General features: G+C 44.1%; 1 protein-coding gene across 1 annotated transcript in view; it reads right to left on the reverse strand.

Moving 5' to 3' along the window:
• Nucleotides 1-23,596: 23,596 nt before the first annotated feature.
• LOC310743979 (uncharacterized protein) overlaps nt 23,597-23,994 on the reverse strand; it is a 63,387-nt gene continuing 62,989 nt past the window's right edge. The window contains exon 13 of the mRNA XM_083574771.1: nt 23,597-23,741. The gene's annotated coding sequence lies outside the window, so the exon portion shown is untranslated. The remainder of the gene's footprint in view (nt 23,742-23,994) is intronic.

Here is a 23,994-nt window from a genome sequence, read left to right on the forward strand (position 1 = left end):
AGGCACATGCAGGGGAGGGGAAGTCTAATTGGTTTAGTTTGTTTTATTGACAACAGAAATTATTTGTAGATTTATTCTTGCAGTGAAAACCCTACAGTCTAGACCCGCAGCCTTTCTTCACGCGAGGAACCCAGCAACATAACCACTGATACATGACCCTCTTGAGATTTCAAGTGTGCAGATCAAATGGAACAACTGTATGCTGCAGAAGGAAGTGTACCTGTGGAGAGTCCCAGCCAGCCAGCCAGCCAGCCATTATTTCTTACAGGTTCCTCCATTCCATTCTCTCCCTTTTTCTGTCAGCCCTACAGACAACCACTCTTTCATGGTCAGTGAGCATACTCAGTCCTCCCTGAGTATTTTATTTTTTGGGGGGGAGGGTGTTCCTCACTTAGGGATTTTTCCTCCAGGCCATTCACATTTCTGCAAATTGTGGGGTTCCCCCATACCTGCTGATACCTCCTTTTTGGATGCTGCTGCTGCTTTGGCTACATAATGAGTCAAACTTGGAGACAGGGCCAGTTCACCCAAGAGGGGGGCCACTTTGGGCAGCAGAAGCCAAAGAGAGGTGGTTCCTCCACAGGCACCCCCACCATCAGCAGCGGCAGTGGTTTCCAGCGAGATACAGTGAGATCTCGCAGAAACCTTGCAAGATATTGTGCGCTCCACAAGGCAGGGCGTGGCGGCACCTTCCTGTTTTGCCTCAGGAGGCGAAACTGAACACACAACCCCTGCTGTCAGGGACTGTGCTGAGGAGGGCTGCACTAAGGAGGAATGGTGGGAGCCACCCCTCCTCCTGACCCTGAATCTTCCCAGAAGCAGGAGGACAGTACAGATTTGGAACAGTGGTTTGCAGAGGGGCATAGTTCAGAAGGCAGAAGCTGGGAAATACTGGATGGGGAACAGCTAGCAGAAGAAACACTAGAAGAGAGAGTTAACAGATTCACAGTCTCTGGAGAGTACCCCAAAGTCTCGGAGAGCTCAGAAAGTGTCAGAACAGAGAACAAGCTCAGATGACAAGATGTAGGAGTGACGTGGATTAATAGGGACGGAGGGGGTGTAACCCTTAATTGGGAGCACCACCATTCTGGGTAGATGCTTTCTTTTGTTCTTCGCTGTGTTTGCTAAAGAAACTAACTGGTAAGAATACCCTTTTGTTTGATCTGCTCATTTACGGCCACGGGGGAGGAAGCTGATTTCCTGAAGCCTGACACCTGCTTGGAGAAAAAAGTTCTCCATTAGTATCTAGGATGATGAAAATGAGGCTGCCATTGAGGAAGGGCAACACTTTCTTGTACCCCTCCCCTCTCTCTTAATGTAGAGAACTGAAAGACAAGGCATTACAGTGGTACCTCGGGATGCGAATGGGATCCGTTCCGGAGCCCCATTCGCATCCTGAATAGAACATAAGATGCGTCTGCGCGTGTGCAGGTCGCATTTTGCTGCTTCCGTGCATGCTCATGACGTCATTTTGAGCGTCTACGCATGCGCGAGTGGCAAAACCCAGAAGTAACGTGCTCCGTTACTTCCGGGTTGCCGCAGAGCGCAACTGTCAGAGCTGCCCGAGGTCCCAGCTCACAAAGGACCAACGCCACTTCGTTGTTAAATACGAAAGTCTTTATTGAAGTTCAGTTTCACTTCCAGAGCCGCAGCGTGCAGCTCTACGTCTCAGTCTTTAGACCGCTGATGCTCCGTCTGAGTCTCCTCCCCCCAGACACCAGTTTAAGACTCTAGCCTTACTCCACCTCTTCCTCTGTTCTTTCCGCCTCTGGTTCCGCTTGCCCATTGGGGTCTCGCCCTTTCTAGACTCTTCTGACGCTGAATCCCCTGAGCCTTCCCCCTCCCTCCGGCGGGCTTTAGGAGCTGGTTCCCAATCCGGGTCTCCTGCTGTCCCCCGCGCCTGTACATTTGAACTTGGCGTGTGCGCCCAGCCGGCAACTTTCCTCCTGACCGTTTCACTGCTGCTGTCACTGCTTCCCCCTTCGGGGAGGCTAGCTGCAACTGACCTCCCCTCCGTTCCCCCACTCTCCGATGGAGGCGTGGTCAGCCCTGACTCACCTTCTCTCCCCGCTGGAGGAGACGCTGGCCCTGACACATGTGACTCTTCCCCCCCACTACGCTCTGGTGGGGAAACTGGTCCTGATCCCCCGCTGCTGCTTCGGGGTTCCCCGCTGGCTCCTTGTTTCTGGTGCGTCCCCCCTGGGACCCCCCTTGCCCTGACCATCGACGCCCCCTTCTGGGAATCTTCTGATTCGCTGGAGAAGCTCATGGAATCTCTCGGGTCACTGTCATACTCCCCTACGCTGCCCTCGGATTCTTCGCCTTCACTCTCCATTTCCTCTCTCCCCTATGCTCCTGCTCCTGAGCCCGACAGCAACCCAATATGCACTCAACCTGAAGCACATGCAACCCGAAGTATGACTGTACTGTGTTGTCCATTTCCCACTTCCACACAATGTAGTGCGAGGCAGGAAGGTGGAAAAACTTGAGTAAACTGGAAGTGAAAAATTAGAGTAGGGCTGAGTGCTACTCTGCTCAGGTGCTGCCTTCAGGCTTCCCATAAGATTCTGGTTGACCATTGTGACAACAGGATGCTGAACTAGATGGACCATTGACCTTATCTTATGTTCTTAGGGTTGGACAAATCAGTCTATTTCCAATTTGTGTCTATTTCACATATGTTTGGCTGTGCCTCCATTCTATCCTATTTCCACACTGACCTGCTTCCCCTCCTGCCCCCCATTTGTGCAAAAATCACAATTTAATTCATGCATGGATACCTAAGTTCCAATCAGCACACTGGTTCTTGAGGGGCAAATATCCCGAGTTACTGAAGCATTGCTAAACACAGAACATAGCAACACCACGTCACACATCTTGGCATTATGAGGAGGGCATGGCATGGCATGTCTAGCTGCACATGTTCACAGTCTGTACATTCAAACTCTGAGGTGGTTTTTAAAAAAAGAAAAACCCTTGTATTTCTGAAAGTGGCTGAGATGCGCACTTTCCCAGCGCCGCAAAGAAGCAATAGCTCGGCTGCTTTTTCTTACAGTACCTCGCTCATTCATTTGTGCCAATGATCAGCTATCAGGAAGCAGTTCCCTTCCTGCTCCAATTGACCACTTTAGCACTGCGGCATAAATTGCACAATTTATGGCCACAATCCTAGGCACAGTTATGCATACTTAAGCACCATTGATTTCCGCAGGACTTGAGCACCTATCATTGTCCCGCAGCGTATTTCTTACATCTACTGGGCCAGTATCAAATAGAGAGAGAGAGAGACAACATCACTCTATGTGTTGCAGCGCATTGTCGTTACACAAATTTGGCTTAGTGGCTAGATATACACAACACGGAAACTCAAGCATGCATTGTTCTTATTTACTTGAGCCCTCTGTAATATCCAGTCCCAGCTGGTATACAGTTCAGCTCTTTCTTGCACCTAGGCAGCAGACGTGGGTCTGATGTTATCATCATGCCGCATTATGTTCCTTTGCCATTGTGCAAATGTGGCGCGGGAATGGACCCACGGAGCATGTCATATCTGTTGATAAAATATTCCTGTATGATAAAGTGATTGGCACGCCAGGACAAATCTGTTGTGACATACTAAGCATTTGTGGTCATTAAGCCGAAAGGAAAGGTATCCAGTTAAAGCGATCAAAACCTGGCCTGAGCAGACATGGCTGCAGGCAAGCCCAGGAGAGACCAGGAACATGTGTAGAGAATCAGCGACTTGATAAAGTTAGGGGGATAAAAAGGGACAACTTGGCATATTTGCCCTGATCCAGAGGTGTCTTCCAGGTGTACAGCAAAGAGGTCCCCATTCACCTGCGCATTAAGGGATGTGTGTGCAGAACGGCCCTACCATTAGTGCAGCCCTGTCGAATGGGATTTCTCTGTGCAATGAAGCACAAAGTACACTCAGAACATAGGAAGCTACCTTATACCAGATCAGATTTTCTGTCCATATCTCCCAGTATTGGCAGCTCAGACAGGCAGCAACTCCTCAGGATGGAAGCTGGGACACTCTGCATGCAGACCATGTGCTCTACTGCAGAGCTATGGTCTCATCCTAACATCTCCACTTCAAAGAACCGAACAAGGCACTTGAGAAGGACACAAGACATGCTATTATGTACTGAGTGAACGCTTATCTGCGGCTGAGATGGTAGAGGCAGCCATCTGATTTGGACACGAAACTTGAATTCAGCAGCTGTAACAACTGGTAGCACATCGGTATTTGCATAAGGAACATCCAATCACTTCAGCAGGGCTCAGCTGAGCACCGCAATGAAAACGTGAGGATAGGAGCATCTTGACTTTAGTAATGTGCATGGAAGGCTCTGTTAAGTGTATGGCACTCTCTTGCGGGATTGAAGCAATGATCTTACAAGGAGTCATTCCCTGTCAATGGCTTTTCAAAAGCATCATAACAGAGATCAGTACATAAAAACCAGTGGGAAATATTCCAAAAAGGGGTCTTTAAAAAAAACAAAAAACCTGTGTTTGCTGGAGTAGATTTTCCTGAATCACTATTTTGGTGAGCTTAACTAATCACATTTAAGGACCCAAGCCTAGTTTTCGGGTATGGCTTCTCTCTCTTCCTCTCTCTTTTGTTAAGCAATTTAAGAACAATTGCAAAATATATGCTACACACACATAAAAATGTGCAAAGACTAGAGAACATTTAGATTAGTACTAATGAGATAATCCACCTATTGTGGTGCACTCTAGTGCTGCACGTATTTAAGAGAATTGAATTAAAATTAAACTTTATTTAGCATATAGATAATTGATCCAAGGTGGCGCATTATATCACTGGCAGGTTAAAGGAAAGCATTTTGCAGTTTAATTTATTTTTAAAATTTGCTACATTAGGAAACTTTGGTTTATAAAGGAAGGAAAGGAGGGGAAATATCAAGTAAAGGTAGGTTAAAAAAAAAAAAGGAAAAGGACCCCTGGAAGGTTAAGTCCAGTCAAAGGCGACATGGGGTTGCGGTGCTCATCTCGCTTTCAGGCCAAGGGAGCTGGTGTTTGTCCGCAGACAACTTTCCAGGTCATGTGGCAAGCATGACTACACCTCTTCTGGCGCAACGGAAACCAGAGCGCATGGAAATGCCATTTACCTTCCCGCTGCAGCGGTACCTATTTATCTACTTGCACTGGTGTGCTTTTGAACTGCTAGGTTGGCAGGAGCTGCGACAGAGCAAGGGGAGCTCACCCCGTCGCAGGGATTTGAACTGCCGACCTTCTGATTGGCAAGCCCAAGAGGCTCAGTGGTTTAGATCACAGCGCCACCCCTGCCTGTATTAAGTAAACTAATAGCAGACACAAGGACAGAACAATGGTCTGACCATGACCAGATTGGATGGAGCTATTGAACTATGGTGCATGCCTGGTAAAGTGGATCAGACTCTGAGATCTATCTTCTTATTTAAAAGTAAGAATGAAAATTATGAACAAAATGTGCAGGCACATTTCTGTGACATAAGCCAGCCTGGCTGCTCCTGCCTTTCCGGGTTTTTAACCAATGAGGGAAGGCAGAGCCATAATTGACAAGGGAGGTCTTTGGACACCATACCACAGGAAACCCCAGGGTCCCAAAGAACTGATGTTTTCCCCTCCCCTCAAGTGCATCTTCCCTGCTTCTGACTCATTTCCTGCCCTATTTTCCCCACGTCACCCTACCCCACCCCACCCCAGCAACCAAGATACTTATTTCCTGTGGCAGGTTCATCAGTGGTACCTCGGGTTACAGATGCTTCAGGTTACAGACGCTTCAGGTTACAGACTCCACTAACCCAGAAACAGTACCTCGGGTTAAGAACTTTGCTTCAGGATGAGAACAGAAATCGCGCGGCAGCAGGAGGCCCCATTAGCTGAAGTGGTGCTTCAGGTTAAGAACGGACCTCTAAAACGAATTAAGTTCTTAACCCGAGGTGCCACTGTACTCCCTTGGAGTTACTTTCTGAAAATGCTGCTACCCAATAAGTGTGGGTGCATGTCAAAAAAACCCCTCTTCCCCCAAAATGTCAAATACAAAATGTGAAAACTTTGCAAAGAGGCTTAGGCTTTTCTCCTGATGTAGAGGAGCTGAAGTTTGGGTACTCTTTAAGAATTCAGAGAAAGGTTAGCTTACATTATAACAGTATGCATGCCGCCTCAAAAGCAAGCTGATTTGTGTTTTATGAGGCTGACTTCTAGGTAAGTCGGTGCAGCCGACTGTTAAAAGTTACTTTATAAAGTAGATGTATCAAACCAAGCAATAATTTTAACTCAATTAAATTGTTAATAAATAAATAAAAATCATCCTATAACATTTAAAATTCCTACCAGTTATCTCAGTGGTGTTGCTGCTGGGGCAAAACTCTGAGAAGTTAGAGAGCAGGGTTTTCCCCCTGAGGAATTAGGGGAAATAATGACAGACTGCTTTTCCTTACTGTTTCACCTGGAAAAGTTCAATGGTGAAAAGGTAGGCTTTTTTCCCAGTCAGAACTCATCGGAAATCAGTTCCGGCACCTCTCAGGTTGGCCCCATTGCATTATAAGAGAACAAAGGAGGCATTCGTAGTGAGTTCTAGCACCTCTCTTTCTAGAAAAATAACTCTGGTAAAAAGTAAACAAAAGAAAAACCATTTTCAAAATGGAAGCAGGTCACTCTGCTGTCCACAGTCTCTGACACCCAGTGGCTACAGGCACAATACAACAGCTTTTAGGAATCAATCTACTGTGCACACTAATCTGGGAATAGGTTTGGTCGAATGCAAGTGGAATTTATGTATCTAAAACATGCAATAACCAGGCAAGATGAAGATTGGTTGAAGCTTTGCAGCTGTACTTTGAAAGGAGGCAGGGGCAGAAGGAAAAGCACAGCCATTTATAGTGCAAAGATGCACCGCTCTAGTTAAAGAAACCAACACTTGATGCCTGTGATACAAGCAGGAAGTCTTCTTCTGCAGACGTTTTATACTTCCTTCTATATCTGCGCAACAGCCCTGTGAGGTAGAGTACGCTGAATTTAGGAAGCTGCCTTATAGATTTCAGGCAGGGAAAAGCATCTGACTGACCACTACTGGAACAGGAAGCAGGGCATTATTTGGAAAAAAAACAAACAGACAGAATTATGGAAGCAAAGTAAGCACAGACCAATGTACTTAATTTATAAAATCCATCCTTGAGTAAAGCATGTAGATTTCTATGGAATGAAATTTGGATTTGATGTATCTGTGTGTGTGTCTATGTGCCCATTTATAAATCACAAGCCCTGCTTACTTTAACTAAAATGGTATCGCTTCTCAGTTCACATATTTGTTGCTGTGTGTAATGGAACAATAATGAAAGATGCTGCAATTAAACTTTCATAATCCACACACAAATGTGTGCGCTTGTGCGAACACACGCACACACACGCACACACACAGTACAGTTCATTATTCTGCCTGTGAGGGCTTATGACTATTGACATTGTCAATTTTTACCTCATTACTCATCACTGCTTACTGGGAGTGCGGCTAATAGTAGATTTACATAGAGTTTGTATGTGCAGCAATGTAAATTCTGACATTGCTAGTGTCAGTCACTAATCTACCTCATTCAGTTCATGTCAAGATGATACATCACAATGCTCAACAACTGTCAGCCCTGCTTTAAATAGATCTACATATTTCTCAACTTTACACTGATTATGATGATGGTTGCTTCGGCACTCTGGGTGTCCCTTCCTCACAACAGTTATGGCTACCTAAAGTCACTCCCAAAATATTAAAGAAATGACTGGTTCAAATACGTTAGCTTTATGCTGGCAAAACCAGCATAAGGCATTATTAAATAATTTAGGGCACAGTCTACCTTAACCAAAAGAGGTTTTCTCTCCTTCCACCCATGAAAGGGACTAACAGTCACACAGGTACATACCCTCCAACATTTATCCGATGAAAATAGGGGTGACCTGTTCCATGATAATAATAATTTTATTATTTATATCCCGCCCATCTGACTGGGTTGTCCTAGACACTCTGGGCAACTTTGAACATATATAACAGCAGAATAAAACATTGAACATTTTTTTTAAAACTTCCTTATATAGGGTTGCCTTCAGATGTCTTCTAAAGGTTGTATAGTTACTTATCTCCTTGGCTCTGGGATCGCGTAATTCCATACCATCCAACGTTTATTTGATGAAAATAGGGATGTCCTAAGGAAAAGCAGGATCAAATCAGAAAGTGGGACAGCTTCTGTAAATCTAGGATTGTCCCTGGAAAGTAAGGATACTTGGAGGGTCTGCAAGTATGTATTACTTATTGAGTACTTATTTATTGGTATTTAATTATGTTTTCATTTGGATCTCCTGTCAGCCAAGTATAGCCAGCTATATGCCTTCTGGAGATGAACGTTCTCTCTGTCCTATACTGAAGATAACATTACAGATAGCCTGTCCGCAGGCCAGGGCTGCCCCAGTACATTTTGGCACCACAAAATGGCGCTTGCCCCAGCCGCTCTGGGCAGCTTCCAACAAACTAAAACATCAAACGCAGTAAAGCATCAAACATTTTAAACTTCCCTATAGTGGAGAAGCAGAGCACAGAATAGCATTGACAAATGTTTGCTACCTTTTAAAAAACGGACTAAACTATTTCATGTGGAAGGAAGCATCCTGTTGATCTGGCATAGCAGGGGACGGCTCGGCTTCAGAGAATAAATGCAAAACCTTAAGTATTTTAAAGTGTCAAAAAAATTGTGCAGGCACAGCTACCACACATGGCATTAGCTGCCTGTGACATTCACATGACCATATTCCAAGAATGGCGGACCTGAGACCCTCGCGATATTGTTGTCAAACCTCAGTTGTCAAACGTAATCTGTTCCGGAAGACCGTTTGACTTCCAAAACGTTCGACAACCGAGGCACGGCTTCCGATTGGCTGCAAGAGCTTATTGCGCTCAGGCGGAAGCCGTGTCAGACGTTCGGCTTCCGAAAAACGTTCGAAAAACCGGAGCATTTACTTCTGGGTTTTCAGCATTCAGGAGCCAAAAATGTACGATAACAGAGGCATTTGGGAATCGAGGTTTGACTGTACAACTCCCAACATCCCTAACAGTGGCCATGTTGGCTGGCAATGATGGGATTTTGAGTTCACCGACATTTAGACAGCCATAGACTGGGTGGGGACCCAGTGGGGTGTGTAATTGTAGGTGAACTCCAAATGCCAACATGTTTACGGTCAGGGATGTTGGGAGTTGTACAGTATTCCAGACTGTACACACCATGACACTTAGGTGTGCAGCTCATTTCATAATAGTTCTGGAAAGGTAAATCCAGTCAGCTGAATGTGGCTCAGGAGCTCAGGAGCACGATGCATGCGGAAACAGGTTATAATTAAACAGCTACAGTGCAGGAAAAGGCTGCTGTGGATATGGACCTCTTTCTGGACCCAGAGAATTGTCTGGAAATGCCTTTCAGCTGCACTGCAGAGTGAAACGTGCATATCTCCTTTCTTCGGCACGGCAGAAACTTTTCATGTCGCTTTCAGTAATCATCTTTCTCTTTATCACCCACACACAGTATATCATTGCTCTGGACACCGGTTATTTAAAGCTATTATTTAGTGCCATAATAAGTAGTAATTTAAATACAAGGTAAAATCACCACATTGTCTTGTTTACCGGTGATGTTAATGTTAAACTGACGGGTAATGCTCCCAAAAAGCCAGCCTATGATTTGTTATCATTAAACTGTCAGCTCTGTCATGTATTAAGCATAGATTCATACTACACTTCTTTGAGCATATCACTTTATTTTGTATCAGCCAAAAAAAAAACCTGAAGCATTTTAATTGTGTCTCTGCTATTTTTCTATTAACTGTTTCATGCATTTTTTCCCCTGGCCTTTTAATTGCAGTTTAATAGTGGTCATTAACACATTAAGGGGTGTTAGAAGAACATTTGAAGTCCTCTTGACTTCTACCAAAGTTGACACTTCAATGCTACAGTAATTTCAGCTATTCATTTATTTAATAGTGACCTATGCAAATGTGGAACCATGTCATTTTACAAATTGACTGTAATAATTAACTAGAAAGGCAGAGTAAAATGAAACAGGTTATAATTAGAATAAAACTGCTACAGTATTACGTCAGCTAGAATAAAATAATCTCAAATGATTAAATTGGTTTCAATTATTAAGGATCGGTTTAATGTACCCACTGTTCCATTCCCCCCCCCCTTTTTTTTACATTTCTCTTTTTTGTGTGCATTAGATGTCACCTCATGCAATTTATGCATTTTATTCATCTTGGTAAAACAGGCATTACAAAAGTTTAATTAAGTACTAAAAGACTTCATATTATTCCGTTGAATTTTAAATTAGTTGCAAAATCTAGTGATACTGAAAGAACATACCATTCATAATCATTTCAATTAGCTTGCATCTATTACACTGTCTATTTTTTTTCCTGCCAACCAATAAGTACATAGGTGTGTAAAGAAGATTCAGTATTTGTTTCTGGACACAGTTTTAACCCACATGAATACAAGTATCAGGAACTTGTTGTCTCGCATTTGGATTCTTCTCTCACTTGCAACATGGTTTTGATTCTTCTCTGACAGGGCTACCCATTTATTGAGCATCCATCCTAATTTGCTTCCACAAAGCTTACAGAAGGTTAGATTATAGCTGGTCTTCACTGAGCATTCATTCTGAATCATTTGTGCATAGGTTATATGACAGTGAACATTCACCCTGAATTGCTTGCATGGTGGTTATATATCTTCCCATTAATTGTTCATTTATCCCACAATCCTCAGTGCATTTCCTTGTCACTTTCCTAACAGCAAAAAGTCCATTTTTTAAAAAATCCACTTTAATTGAACATACCGACATTTCCTGTGTGCACTTGAATTCCTCCCTTAAAAACAAACGGTCAAGAGGCAACTGGAAAGTAAATTTTATCATTTTCATTAAAATTGAATTGTGTTCATTTCAGCCTTCAAGCAAATCAAAACTAAATCAACATCATATTTTTGTATGGATGAGAAGCATACAGAATCAAATATATATGTTGAAATACTGATGAGAAACATACTTTTACCTCCTCACCACAATTGTTCAACGTAGCATTGAATACACCATCTGATGAAGAGGACTGGAGCACTCAAAGGTTTGTACGCAGGATGGGGTGTAAATACACTGGCAGAAGTGCTGGATTGGCTTTGATGTTGTGTTTGCACCACACCAGCCTGCCCATCACTTTGCCCCTCCCCATAAGCAGCAGAGACTCACCTGCCAGGAAGTCAGGTAAGCGCTTACACTCCACAATGCTGTCTGCTACTGATGGCCATGCTAGCTGGGGCTGATGGAGAGCCAGTGTGGTGTAGTGGTTAAGAGCGGTGGACTTGTAATCTGGTGAACCGGGTTCGATTCCCTGCTCCTCCACATGCAGCTGCTGGGTGACCTTGGGCCAGTCACGCTTCTCTGAAGTGTCTCAGCCCCACTCACCTCACAGAGTGTTTGTTGTGGGAAGGGAAAGGAGAATGTTAGCCGCTTTGAGATCCTTCGGGTAGTGATAAAGCGGGATATCAAATCCAAACTCCTCCTCCTCCTCCTGATGGAGTCCAACAATATCTGGAGGGTCATAGATTAGTCACCCCAACCTTGCTAAGTTATTTGGGTTAATGGTGGGGTAAAAAAAAAACATGCTACAACCAGTGGTCAGAGAAAATGCACAATTTCCCCCTCTCATTGCACAGAGACACAATGCATGAAGTCTAGTAAGAAGCCATTTTGCACATAGAAGTAGAGACCTAACCCAACTCTCCCTAGTTTGCAACACAAGAGGCCATTTGTCATTTTGTGAAAAAATATCAGTGATAGAATTGCAAGCAAGGAATGTGAGCGTTTTATTCCAATGCGAAATACCATTTTCAGTCATGCCTTAAGCTCGTTAGAGTGACTTGTACATTTTCCAAATGGAGCTCGATTCCTTTATTGTAATGTAATTGCAATTAATGTTGTGCAGTTGTAATAATGTAATTATTATTAATTACATTTTCCAAAGGTAATTAAAATTCTTTGCTTTGAACAAAGGCGATAAGTGGATCACAATTAGCAGCATTTTGACAAAAAAGGAGAAAACAATTAATATGGCAGATTATGTTAACTCAATACAAACAAGTCATTTTTGTGTGTCTCCTAAGTGTTAAACATTGATAATTTACCCAAATGGTATCTTTGTACTTGGAAACGATATCAGCTTTTAAGATCTTTCTGAGTTACTTGGTAGGAAATTGGTTTTCATGCATTCCCAAGTATGCTGATATTATAAAAGCTGGATTAAAAAAAAAAAAAGGAGGGATGTGCAAAATATGATGAAGTATAAGGGAATTTGAAAGTGCATTTTTACATTTGCAAGAAAACTGAGGAAATATACAGTGCAATGAGACCACCACACAACAAACCTGAGCCTTTTCTCAAGAGTAGTAGATTCAGGTCTACCACAATACTTCACCTACATGCAGAGGCATGGGAGGGGTGAGGAATAATGCTGGCTTCAGGATTTGGGGGCTTCTAGGGTGTTATGTACTGAGTTGAATAGGATCCAAAATGCAGCAGTCTGATTGGTCCTAGAACAATAGGATTCAGAATGCAGCAGTTTGATTGGTCCTAGAATAGGACCCAGAATGCAGCAGTCTGATTGGTCCACAGGAACCACCCAATCCAGCTCCAGCTGGAAGCGAATCCGCAACCTGATTGGCCACCCTGCCCAGCATTGCTGCTGCGGGATTGGGGCCTACCATGTAACTGTTGCCTGTGTAAGCAGCCACTGCCACCTGTACCAGGAGTATTTGCAAGGTGTTGAATCAAGACATGACAAATTTGAAGGGAGAAAGAGTCATAGTGGGTAAAATTGGTATAGGCTTCTATTGATGTGCAATTTTGTTCTCCCCCCCTCAGTTCTCATATATACTTTCCACATGGCCCTCAGTACAGACTCTGTGCCTGAGTTTCAGCTGCATCACCTGGTTCTAATGTGAGCGTCTTGAAGCCTGCATTAAGAAAACCAGCAATCTGACTTTGGGCGAGATCTCCTGTCAGCAATTTAGTCCTCATTCTCACTTCATTGATGGAGTGTTACAGCAACTAAAAACCCAAAAGTGATGCTTGTTGCTCTGAACACATAGGGCAGTGCTAAAAGTCTTGCTTTTGTCTATGTCAGCCAACATCAGTGGCTACATTTTCCAGAAACAGCAACATGACCTCATCAGCACACAAAGAGCTGCCTTTGGTGCTGTTTGAGAAGGGTTACAATCGACAGAGAATAGAGGTTAACTATAATAGTCACAATGGGATGTAGCCAGCTAAATCACGTATATCCTGTGAACTGTCCCGAGATCTTTCGATGAAGGGGCGGTATATAAATCTAATAAACAGTAGTAGTAATAAATCATTGTGTGCATGGAATGACTTTGACAAGTGCAACACAACTGCCTCTCCTCCCCTTGTGTGCTGCCTGCAGCACCTACAGATGTTCTCTGTTGGGTTAGAGGAAACCCTAGGGCAGATTTAGGGGAAGAGGGGAATGGGAAGTCCCATTGCAGTTGCAGACGTTGTTCTCCGCATGCAATTATCCAGCTGGATGCAACCCAACAGAGGTGCCAGCTTGTGAAGGCAACTGTTGTTGGGGAGGGGCAACATCACACGTGTGACATTACAACATGACAACAGGGGCGGACCCAAATGTGGCAGCCATGTGGCACAATGGCCAGCGGTTCCTCCTCCACCACCTCTTCTTGGTACTGCCCTTGGCGGGAGGCTTTTTTGAACCTCCTTCACCACCATAGGAGGAGGAGCCAGATGCTGGAGGCATGCCACACTCAGCTCCACTCTTCAACTCCATGCTTTTGAGGCCTGGAGGGGCCCAGCCCCTACGCCAAAAATATTGTTATTGTTTAGTCGTTTAGTCATGTCCGACTCTTTGTGACCCCATGGACCAGAGCACGCCAGGCATTCCTGTCTTCCACTGCCTCCCGCAGTTTGGTTAAACTCATGTTAGTAGCTTCGAGAACACTGTCCAACCATCTCGTCCTCTGTCGTCCCCTTCTCCTTGTGCCCTCCATCTTTCCCAACATCAGGGTCTTTTCCAGGGAGTCTTCTCTTCTCATGAGGTGGCCAAAGTATTGGAGCCTCAGCTTCAGGATCTGTCCTTCCAGTGAGCACTCAGGGCTGATTTCCTTCAGAATGGAGAGGTTTGATCTTCTTGCAGTCCATGAGACTCTCAAGAGTCTCCTCCAGCACCATAATTCAAAAGCATCAATTCTTCGGTGATCAGCCTTCTTTATGGTCCAGCTCTCACTTCCATACATCACTACTGGGAAAACCATAGCTTTAACCACCAAAAATATAGGGGATCTCAAAGGGGCTGCAATCCAATGTACCTAAGGCCCTCCAGATGCTGTTGGAATACCACTCTTACCATCCCTGACCATCAGCCATGTTGGTTGAGGCTGATAGGAGTCCAACAATGTCTGAAGGGCCACAGCTTCTCTGCCTTTGCCTTTCACAATCATTTCTTATGACTTTGCGAGAAGGTTCTTGATTTTCAGAAAGTTGGTAGCACTGTAGTTCCTTTAAAAAGAAAAACACCCGAAACATATTTTTTTTAAAGCAACTCCTTTTCCAAAGCAAGAAAGCAAGGTTACGAATGTTTAAAAGTTTTGACAACCTACAGCAAAGAACCTATCCACTCATTGGAGAGTTCCTACTTCATTTAAATCTATCTCCAAAAAGAGAGAGAAATTCTAGGAAGAAATAAAATATGATGACTTAAAAATACATTATTTATGACAAATTATTTTCTCAGTTCTGATGGTATATTTAGATAGATCAGATTCGCTAATACCTTCATCTTTTCTTCTTTTTTTTCCACAAGGATATATGCTGACTGCGTATTGTCACCGAAGGGAATTTTCAAAGATGCACCGAAAACTTCCTTTGCAACATAAAACAGAGAGCTTTGCACAATCACTGCTATTCAATTTGCTCTTATCTATAGGCACTGAGGAAAAACATGCATAACAGAAGAAGCTAGAAATGTTTATGAAGCCAAGAAATATCTTAAGAAGGGGGAAAAAAGGTTTTAACTAGGTTTTTAGAACTTATCACCCACTCCACCCCTGTGGCAGCCAGCTATCTGAAGCCCATAGGGAAAACAGGCCGTCTTCCCATTCACAATAACATCAAAGCCTTTTAAAATATATTAAAAGAATTAATTTGCTCTTTTTCTATTTCCCAATCCAGCAAGGCCTTTCCCACTCTATATGATTCTCTGCATTTTCCAAACTACCCCTCTATGCTCGTTCATTTCCACCAGTGCACATTTTCCATACGACTACTGATGGAAATGCGATATGCGGCGGTCCAAGCAAATGCATTCTTCACCCAAGCCCTACACATCTAAAGATAAGGGAGCCTGATCCAGGCAGTGGATTAAACACAGTTAGGTGCCACTGATTTCAATAGGAGAGAGTTAACACAAGGCATCAAAATCAATGAGAATTAAACGGATGCTGCTGCTAGCTTTGACTTGATCATACACACTTTCTCTTGTCCGCACAAATAAGTCACCTTGGCTATTCTTACTCAAGCATTTGTGTTACAATACAGTGAGCCAAAACAAAACAAAACATGAACCCATTATTGACATATTCACAGAACTGATATTAACAGTGTAATTTCAAATTATTTACTTTAAAAATGCTTCTTGAAAACTTATGTTTTTTCATTGTCCTATATTGAATGATTTTTGGCAGAAGGCAACTGAAGCTATAAACAGAACTGTACGGAACAACCTTACATTTACAGAGCAAAATATCTTCTTGAATTATATACCCGGCATGTGGGACCTTACAAAAGGACAACACGAGTGGACTCTCTGTGCCCTCACCACAGCAAGAAGACTGATCCTGACGAATTGGAAAAACAAAAATGCGGCTCCCTTCTACGACTGGATTGAAGGCTTATATAACCTTGCAACATATGAACAACTTGCATACAAACGCAGACTTGCCATGGACAAATTCAATGGTATTTGGAATCCATTCTTACAAATACTGTAATAACTTAAGGTCTGGTGAAGTACAATAACAGCCTTGTAAAGTATACAGTTAGGGGTTTTCCCTTCTCCCTTTATTTTTCCTTCTACATGGGTTCTGTTTCTCTTTTTCTCTCTTTTATTTACGTCTCACTATGTTTAGTGCACATATAATTATGTACTTTTTGAACTTTCAATAAAGATTTTTTAAAAATACTTAAAAGGCACTCTAATTTCAGTTATGTTTCTCCCAGGAAAACATCCAGAGGATTGCAGCCTAATCCTCCTTTAGCAGTAATGAAACTGGGTGCAGAATTCCTTGCTTAAGGGCAGAAAGGAGTAGTATGCACACGCAGGTGAGAGCTCTGTGCACATGATGGAGATTTGCACTGCAAATCAAGGACTGCCAGGGACTGGCTGGATGCAGGAGTGCTGGCAGGCACCAGTTGGGGGACTCCCAAGGGAAGAAGGCTCAAAGCCAGGGGATTGGTGTTGGAATGACGATGTGCAGTCAGAGGGAGAAGAAGGGGCAAACTGGGAAGAGGAAGAGATGTCGGAAGCTGAAGAGGTAACCTTTTACTGAGCAGGAAGAGGCTGCGGCAAAGAGCAGCCCAGAAGCAGAGACAGAAGCAGAAGGTGGTCAGGACGTAGAGTTGAGATAGGCTGCTGAAGAAGCCAGGGAGTCTCCCCCTCCTGCTGCGACCAGCTTCCCTCATCACTGGTCTCCCAGAACATGCAGAGAGATGAAGATGATGGAGCAAAGAGAGACAAGAAATCGGAGTCTTAGGCTGATATGGGAAGGAGTCTTAGAGAACGGTGGGAAAGTTGGGACCTTCTGTCGTTGCAGCGGGCTCCTTGGAGCAAGACCTGATACTCAGCTATATATCTGCAAATAAAACGTTTTAAGTGCAACATACTAATGTGACACTAGATGGCGATGGTGAGCCTTATAGAAAATTCAATGTATTTTTTAAAAAAACACTTTTTTAAAAAAGCATTTTCAGAACATTTTTTATATTCCACCCTACTGGGAAGAGTTGCTGTGATCACTAGGTCTGCGCTGTTTTGGTTACTTTGAATAAAGCATTGACTTCACTGACACCAGTGTTTTTTTATTGCTGACCTACTCTTGACATTTTGCTACAAGAGCTGCAACAGGATGGTGATCCATGGCACTCTTTCATTGCCTCACTGGGTGTCAAACCTGCTGCAACAAATGCATCAAAGAAGAAGAAGAATTTGGATTTGATATCCCGCTTTATCACTACCCTAAGGAGTCTCAAAGCGGCTAACATTCTCCTTTCCATTCCTTCACCACAACAAACACTCTGTGAGGTGAGTGAGGCTGAGAGACTTCAGAGAAGTGTGACTAGCCCAAGGTCATCCAGCAGCTGCATGTGGAGGAGCGGGGAATCGAACCCAGTTCACCAGATTACAAGTCCATCGCTCTTAACCACTACACCACACTGGCACCACAAAGGAAGCCCTGGAAGGGCCACCAGGGGGCGCATTGGAAGATGGCCGACAATAACATCTCTCCGACCCACACGAGGTAATTAAGAGGCTGTGATGGGAGTATGCAGCCTCCCTTGCCCCCCCAAGGGAATGGGGGGGACTGCCTTGCCAGCTGTGTCCATAATTCACCCCCGGATTCGAAAGAAGGGGGTGAGGACACTTGGCACGAAGCCCTTGGGCGAGGTCGGCTCTCCCTGACGCTGTATCTAATCGTGCACTGGTTCGCATTAGCTCGAAATATATAATTGGAAATATATAATTGGAAAGAAGCTAATGCACATACATCAAGTGAAGATTGGGAGTAAAGACTGCTGGTTAATGGGATCTCTGCGAGCAGAGCGACGGGCTGGACAAATAAATCAAGTGAAGAATCATCATTAAAAGACTGGTATGTTGGAGTGAAACAGAAAGGGGGGAAGGAAAAAACTTTTCTTATTTTGTCTTATGTGAGTACCAATAACCCTCCCCTCCAGAGAGAAGAATCGTTGCTAATTACTAATCACAAGCAGGAGTTAAGAACTGTGTGGGAATGAATTACTGATCAAAGAGAGGACTGGTGGAAATATCGGGGAATGGAAAGAAAGTTTTATGACGCAGTTACAAATGGACTTTCGTTAAGACAGGCTTGCCCATAGGAGGATGAGGGGGAGGAGGACCAGGGTCATCGGAATGTGAATGTATGGCGATCGGAATGTGATCTTGACCTGGCAGGTCCCCCAATATAGATTGGCAAGCCTGTGGAAATCAACGTACAGACTGTGGGAATGTTTTTTACGGAGGTGTGGAAATGGCGTCTGTCCTTTATGTGATAGGACTCTTGGAGAGTGTAAAACCCACACAGAATATGTTTGTTTGCAACCCGCTTGTAAAGATTATCAGAGATCACAAAGAAAGGAATATATGATAACAACAAGAAGATGAGGAAAATAACTAAGAGACTATCTGGACAGAACTGGATAGAACTGTTTAATTAAAGCAGCAGCAGCAAGAGTGAAGTTTGGATCCCTTTCAGAGCTTGAAGTATGGGTAACCCCAACAAAAATTTTTAAAAATTTGGCTGTATAATTTGGAACTAATGTGATTTGGAATTAATGTGATTTGATCGGCCTGTTAATAAAAATTATATTAAAAAAAAACACAAAGGAAGCCCTGGATATTTGCTTGAACTGCATTTATTCTGCATGTGTTTATAACTTCATTGTGCCACGGTAAAAAATATCCAGCATTCCTAAAAGACGTGTTAGGAGATGTACATCTGAAGTCACAGACATGTCCACCACATGCAGAGACCCAGTGTTCCCTCCTAGAATCACAGAATCATAGAACTGTAGAGTTGGAAGAGACCCAATGGTCTTGTAGTCCTGCAATGCAGGAATCTCTACTTTGGAGGAATGGAACCTTTTGAGGAGAGTCAGGATGTATGTCCATTAAGAATGTGTGCATATACTTTAAGCCCCATGCCTACTAAATAACTTGTCACACCCGGAAATAGAAAAAAAAGATTGGTTTATTACACAGAGATGAAAGGGACAGAGTATATGGGTGCTGCTTAAGACAATAAGGTTACAATATGTGGGCAGCAAATAATCATTCAGTGCATACACACAACTTAGTCCTAAAGATTGAAAGAGTCCCTAAGTACCCAAAAGCCTAGAGAGGAAGAATAGCAATGTACCACAGTAAAAGGAAGACTAGGGGAGGGATCTACCTAGTCTTGGAGCAAGATAACAACAACAACAACAACAACAACTTATTATTTATACACCGCCCATCTGACTTGGTTTCCCCAGCCACTCTGGGCAGCTCCCAACAGAATATTAAAAACACAATAAAACATCAAACATTAAAAAATTCTCTATACACGGCTGCCTTCAGATGTCTTCTAAAAGTCAGGTGGTGGTTTATTTCCTTGACATCTGGTGAGAGGGCGTTCCAGAGGGCCCTCTGCCTTGTTCCCTGTAACCTCACTTCTTGCAGTGAGGGAACCGCCAGAAGGCCCTAGGAGCTGGACCTCAGTGTCCGGGCAGAACGATGGGGGTGGAGATGCTGAGAACAAAGTGAGGAATTTGAGTTCTGTGCCATCTGCAAGAGTTAAGTTCAACTGAAATCTCTCACCCATTCCTTTGGTTCAGGGTCCAGCAAAGCGTAGGGCTGATTCTTGAGACACTGAGGAGCAAAGAAAGGGGTCTTGTTTGACCTGCAGCAAAAATTGTCATGTTGTTGTTCAGCCAGCCAACTGTGCCCACTTTCAGGATATGCCATTCCAGCCATCTTTTCCTATTTTGTCCACTCCAACCCAATGGCAAGCAAACATTCAATAGCCTCTTCACATCCACAGTCTTTAATGAGCTGGATTTTCCCCCCTATAATTTTTGTTTAGTACTTCTGCAAACCTTGGGGTATCCTTAGTCCGCTGATACCTCCCTCGTTTGGGGGGATGGAACCATTTTGACTACATAAGGATCCACAGTCAGAGAACAGAGTTCTTTGTTTTTATATATAATGGCTATATATAAAATGGTTGCACAAATGGTTATTTTCATCCTGTGTTCTAGTAATTCCTAAAGTCTATATTTTTAACAAAATAATTCATGTGAATAAATGCCAAAACCAGAAAGGGAAGCACATCAACAAGGGCAAAGAACTTGGGCATCTGAAAGCTGATATCCAACTCTCTCTCTCTTTAAAGCACAGATAAATTTGAATCAGCAAATGCTGTCCATCATCTTAACACTTGGACACAAAATGAGGAGTTATAACAAGCACTGGTTGAAGTGGGAAAAGCTGAATGTGATGGATTATCCAGCTGCAAAAACAGACTAGAAAAGTGCTACAGAGCACTCGCCTTACTGAATTTCACCTAATAAACCACATGTACATACTGTGCAAAATATTGTTGGATTTCAAAGCATCATGGCTGCGTGCTGTTTTAATCATTCATGATGAACATTTGGTCCTTTTTTTAATGTATGAGGTGATTCATATTACTTATGAATAGATCTCTCTCTTCTTTTCTGCCCTTAAAAAAAAAATACTAAAATAAGGTAGATGGGTGGGTTAAATAAAGTGGACACACGAGTTAAAATCAAAGAGCAAATGAAGAGGTTTTGGAATGCAGGGGGATAAAGAATTCAATTAACCATTGAAAAAACAATCCTCCACTGTGGGTGGTAGACTAACAGTTGCTGGAGGGAGAATTGCTGTTGCGTTCAGGTCCTGCTATTGGGTTTCCCATAGGCATCTTGTTTGCCACTGTGACAACAGGACGTGCAACTAGATGTGCCACGGGCCTGATGTAGCAGGATCTCCTTATGTTCTTAACCCTGCGATCCAGTAGACTGCATGTGCAGCTGAACCCTACTATCACCTATGGCAGGGACTGACTTTGGTAATCTTTCATAATATTGTGTGCAGCGCAAGGCCAAGATTGGTTCCCTCCAAATGGATCTTCTCAGTTACACGCCTCCTCGGCTTGGCACCCTGTGTGACGGAACCACCCACACCGCCGTAAATCCAGTGGAAGCCAAAGGACCACATACACGTGTTTTTTTTCCAACGGAAGAACAAATAAACCTCAGCTGCACTCACAATAATCACTAGAATGCAATGACATTTCATTCCGAAAGGTATAGGATGCCAGCCCAGTTAGATAAACATTTAAGATATCAATTAAGCTGGGAGACATGGGATTTCATTTGGCTTACTTCCATTCCAAGCTCACTCTCAACATTTTCAGAACACATAGCAGACTTAAGTCCTGCTCAGCTAGTGCTTCAAGTCCTCTGAGCAAGACTTATTTGGAAAAGGGAGAAAATTAGTCATACCTTGGGGTACAGATGCTTCAGGTTGTGTATTTTCGGGTTGCACACTGCGCCGAACCCGGAAGTACCAGAACGGGTTACTTCCGGGTTTTGGCGCTTGCACATGCACAGAAGTGCTAAATTACGCTTTGCACAGAAGCGCTGAATCGCGACCCACGCGTGCGCAGACACAGCGCTACGGGTTGTGAACGCTGCGGGTTGCAAATGTGCCTCCCGCACGGATCACGTTCGCAACCCGAGTGTCCAGTGTATTTAAGACAGTACTGAAAGCAGCCAACCAGACTGTAGTGCAGGTACAGGAAAACTGTGGCCCTCCAGATGTTGTTGGGACTCAACTCCCATCAAGCACATCCAGCATGGCCAATGGTCAGGGATGATGGGAGTCGGAGTCCAGCAACATTGGGGAGACACCCTTGCTATGGAAGATCCAGGATGCCAAAAACAGAAGCTGAGCACTGATGTGTTTTCCTGTTATTTTTATTTATTTTAGTTTGTATGGTGCATTGCTCAAACCTTAGCTTTTTAAATAATAATAATAATAATAATACACACCAGAGGTAGAAGCAACCAAGGACCCCTGGACAGTTAAGTCCAGTCAAAAGCGACTATGGGGTGTGGCATTCATCTCGCTTTCAGGCCGAGGGAGCCGGCGTTTGTCCACAGACAGCTTTCCGGGTCATGTGGCCAGCATGACTAAGCCACTTCTGGTGCAACAGAACACCATGACAGAAACCAGAGCGCACGGAATTGCCATTTACCTTCCCACTGCAGTGGTACCTATTTAGCTACCTGCACTGGTGTGCTTTCAAACTGCTAGGTTGGCAGGAGCTGGGACAGAGCAACGGGAGCCCACCTCGTCACGGGGATTTGAACCCCTGACCTTCCGATCGGCAAGCCCAAGAGGCTCAGTGGTTTAGACCACAGCGCCACCCGCGTCCCTACTGAGGGCTAAAGATATCCACTTGGTGGCAACAGCAAAGCTCAAAGATGGCTAGGCTTGCTGGTTTGCTCACTGTCCCCACCCATCACTTCTCTGAGTTGTGCTGCCACAGCGTGAATGCTATTTCAATTTGAACTAGCACTGAATAAAGCAAAATGTGCGGACACAAAGAAAGGTTCCCCCATGTCAGTGAGAGGCCATTATGCGGCATGCAAAGCACTGGGAGAAGGGATATGCATATGTTAATTCATGGGGAGGAAATGTGTGATCATATTTTGCTGTGGTTCACATTTTGGAAGTCAACCTCTTCCCAACACATACAATCATGTGCCTTCTTCGCACATTAAAGATAAAGGGACCCCTGACCATTAGGTTCAGTCCTGACCGACTCTGGGGTTGCGGAGCTCATCTCGCTTTACTGGCCGAGGGAGCTGGCATACAGCTTCCGGGTCATGTAGCCAGCATGACTAAGCCGCTTCTGGTGAACCAGAGCAGGGCACGGAAACGCCATTTACCTTCCTTGCCGGAGAGGTACCTATTTATCTACTTGCACTTTGATGTGCTTTTGAACTGCTAGGTTGGCAGGAGCAGGGACCGAGCAACGGGAGCTCACTCCGTCACGGGGATTTGAACCTCCAACCTTCTGATCAGCAAGTCCTAGGCTCTGTGGTTTAACCCACAGCGCCACCCTATTTCTCCCTACCCAGAAAAATCTGTTGGGGCAGGGGAAGAGGGGGAAGGCTGTGTGTGAAGTGTCTCTTAGTGGACTCTAGGCCTTGTATGCTTCGCTTTGTAGTTAGTTGTCTCCTGAGGCACGGCAGAAAGGGCGCTGAGCTCACTACGAGGTGGTGTTCAGCACGGAAAGAACTTCATCATGCAGGAGCTTGCGGAAGTGATCTGGCATGCCAAGGAGATTTTCAAAAAGAGCAGAAGTGATGGGGGAGGGGAGGGGGGAAATGCAGAATAGCAACGCGCTACATTCATCCTACAGAGATGACAACACCGATTCTTCCCTGTGCGTGTTTTTTATTCAAGGTCTGTTTAAATATTCTTTGGAGTGCTTTTGACGCTAAGCGTCAGACCTAGCATAAATAACAGATGAAGCTCGTTGTCCGGATTAATTTCAGGCTGCTTTTAACACCGCTAGTTCAAATGATCCCAAACTTGCAAACTTCTACCTGTAAATGCTCTGAGAAGTTTTGAGCAGTCAGGTTCCATTGCTCCAATGTTTCAACACTGTCATCGAGGAAGCAAATGGAAATCCCACGGCGCTGACCTTGGAGACGATTCGCGGAGCTGGCCCTTTTGCTGGCGACCGAGAGGGGCTCTTTCAGCAGTCTTGCACTGAAAACAAAGTAACATCACATATGCCCCTGGGAAGCAAAAGAGGGAGAAAAGGAGAGAGGGAGAAAAAAAGTCTCATCAAGTTGCTCATCAAGGTGGTGTCTCAAACAAGGAAACGTTTCCATATATAAGGCATGACAAGCAACTTATTTCCACCAATTTGCTGTGTTTGCTTCTGCGTTGTAGCACCTTTTCCTTTCTGTTTTGTTTTAATGTGCTTCTCACGAGAGGATGCTTGTTAAAGCCACTGCCTGGCAGCCTGTTTTCTCCCTGCAAGTTGCA

This window comes from Podarcis filfolensis (genome assembly GCF_964270895.1).
Source record: "Podarcis filfolensis genome assembly, chromosome: 10".
Classification (NCBI taxonomy): domain Eukaryota; kingdom Metazoa; phylum Chordata; class Lepidosauria; order Squamata; family Lacertidae; genus Podarcis; species Podarcis filfolensis.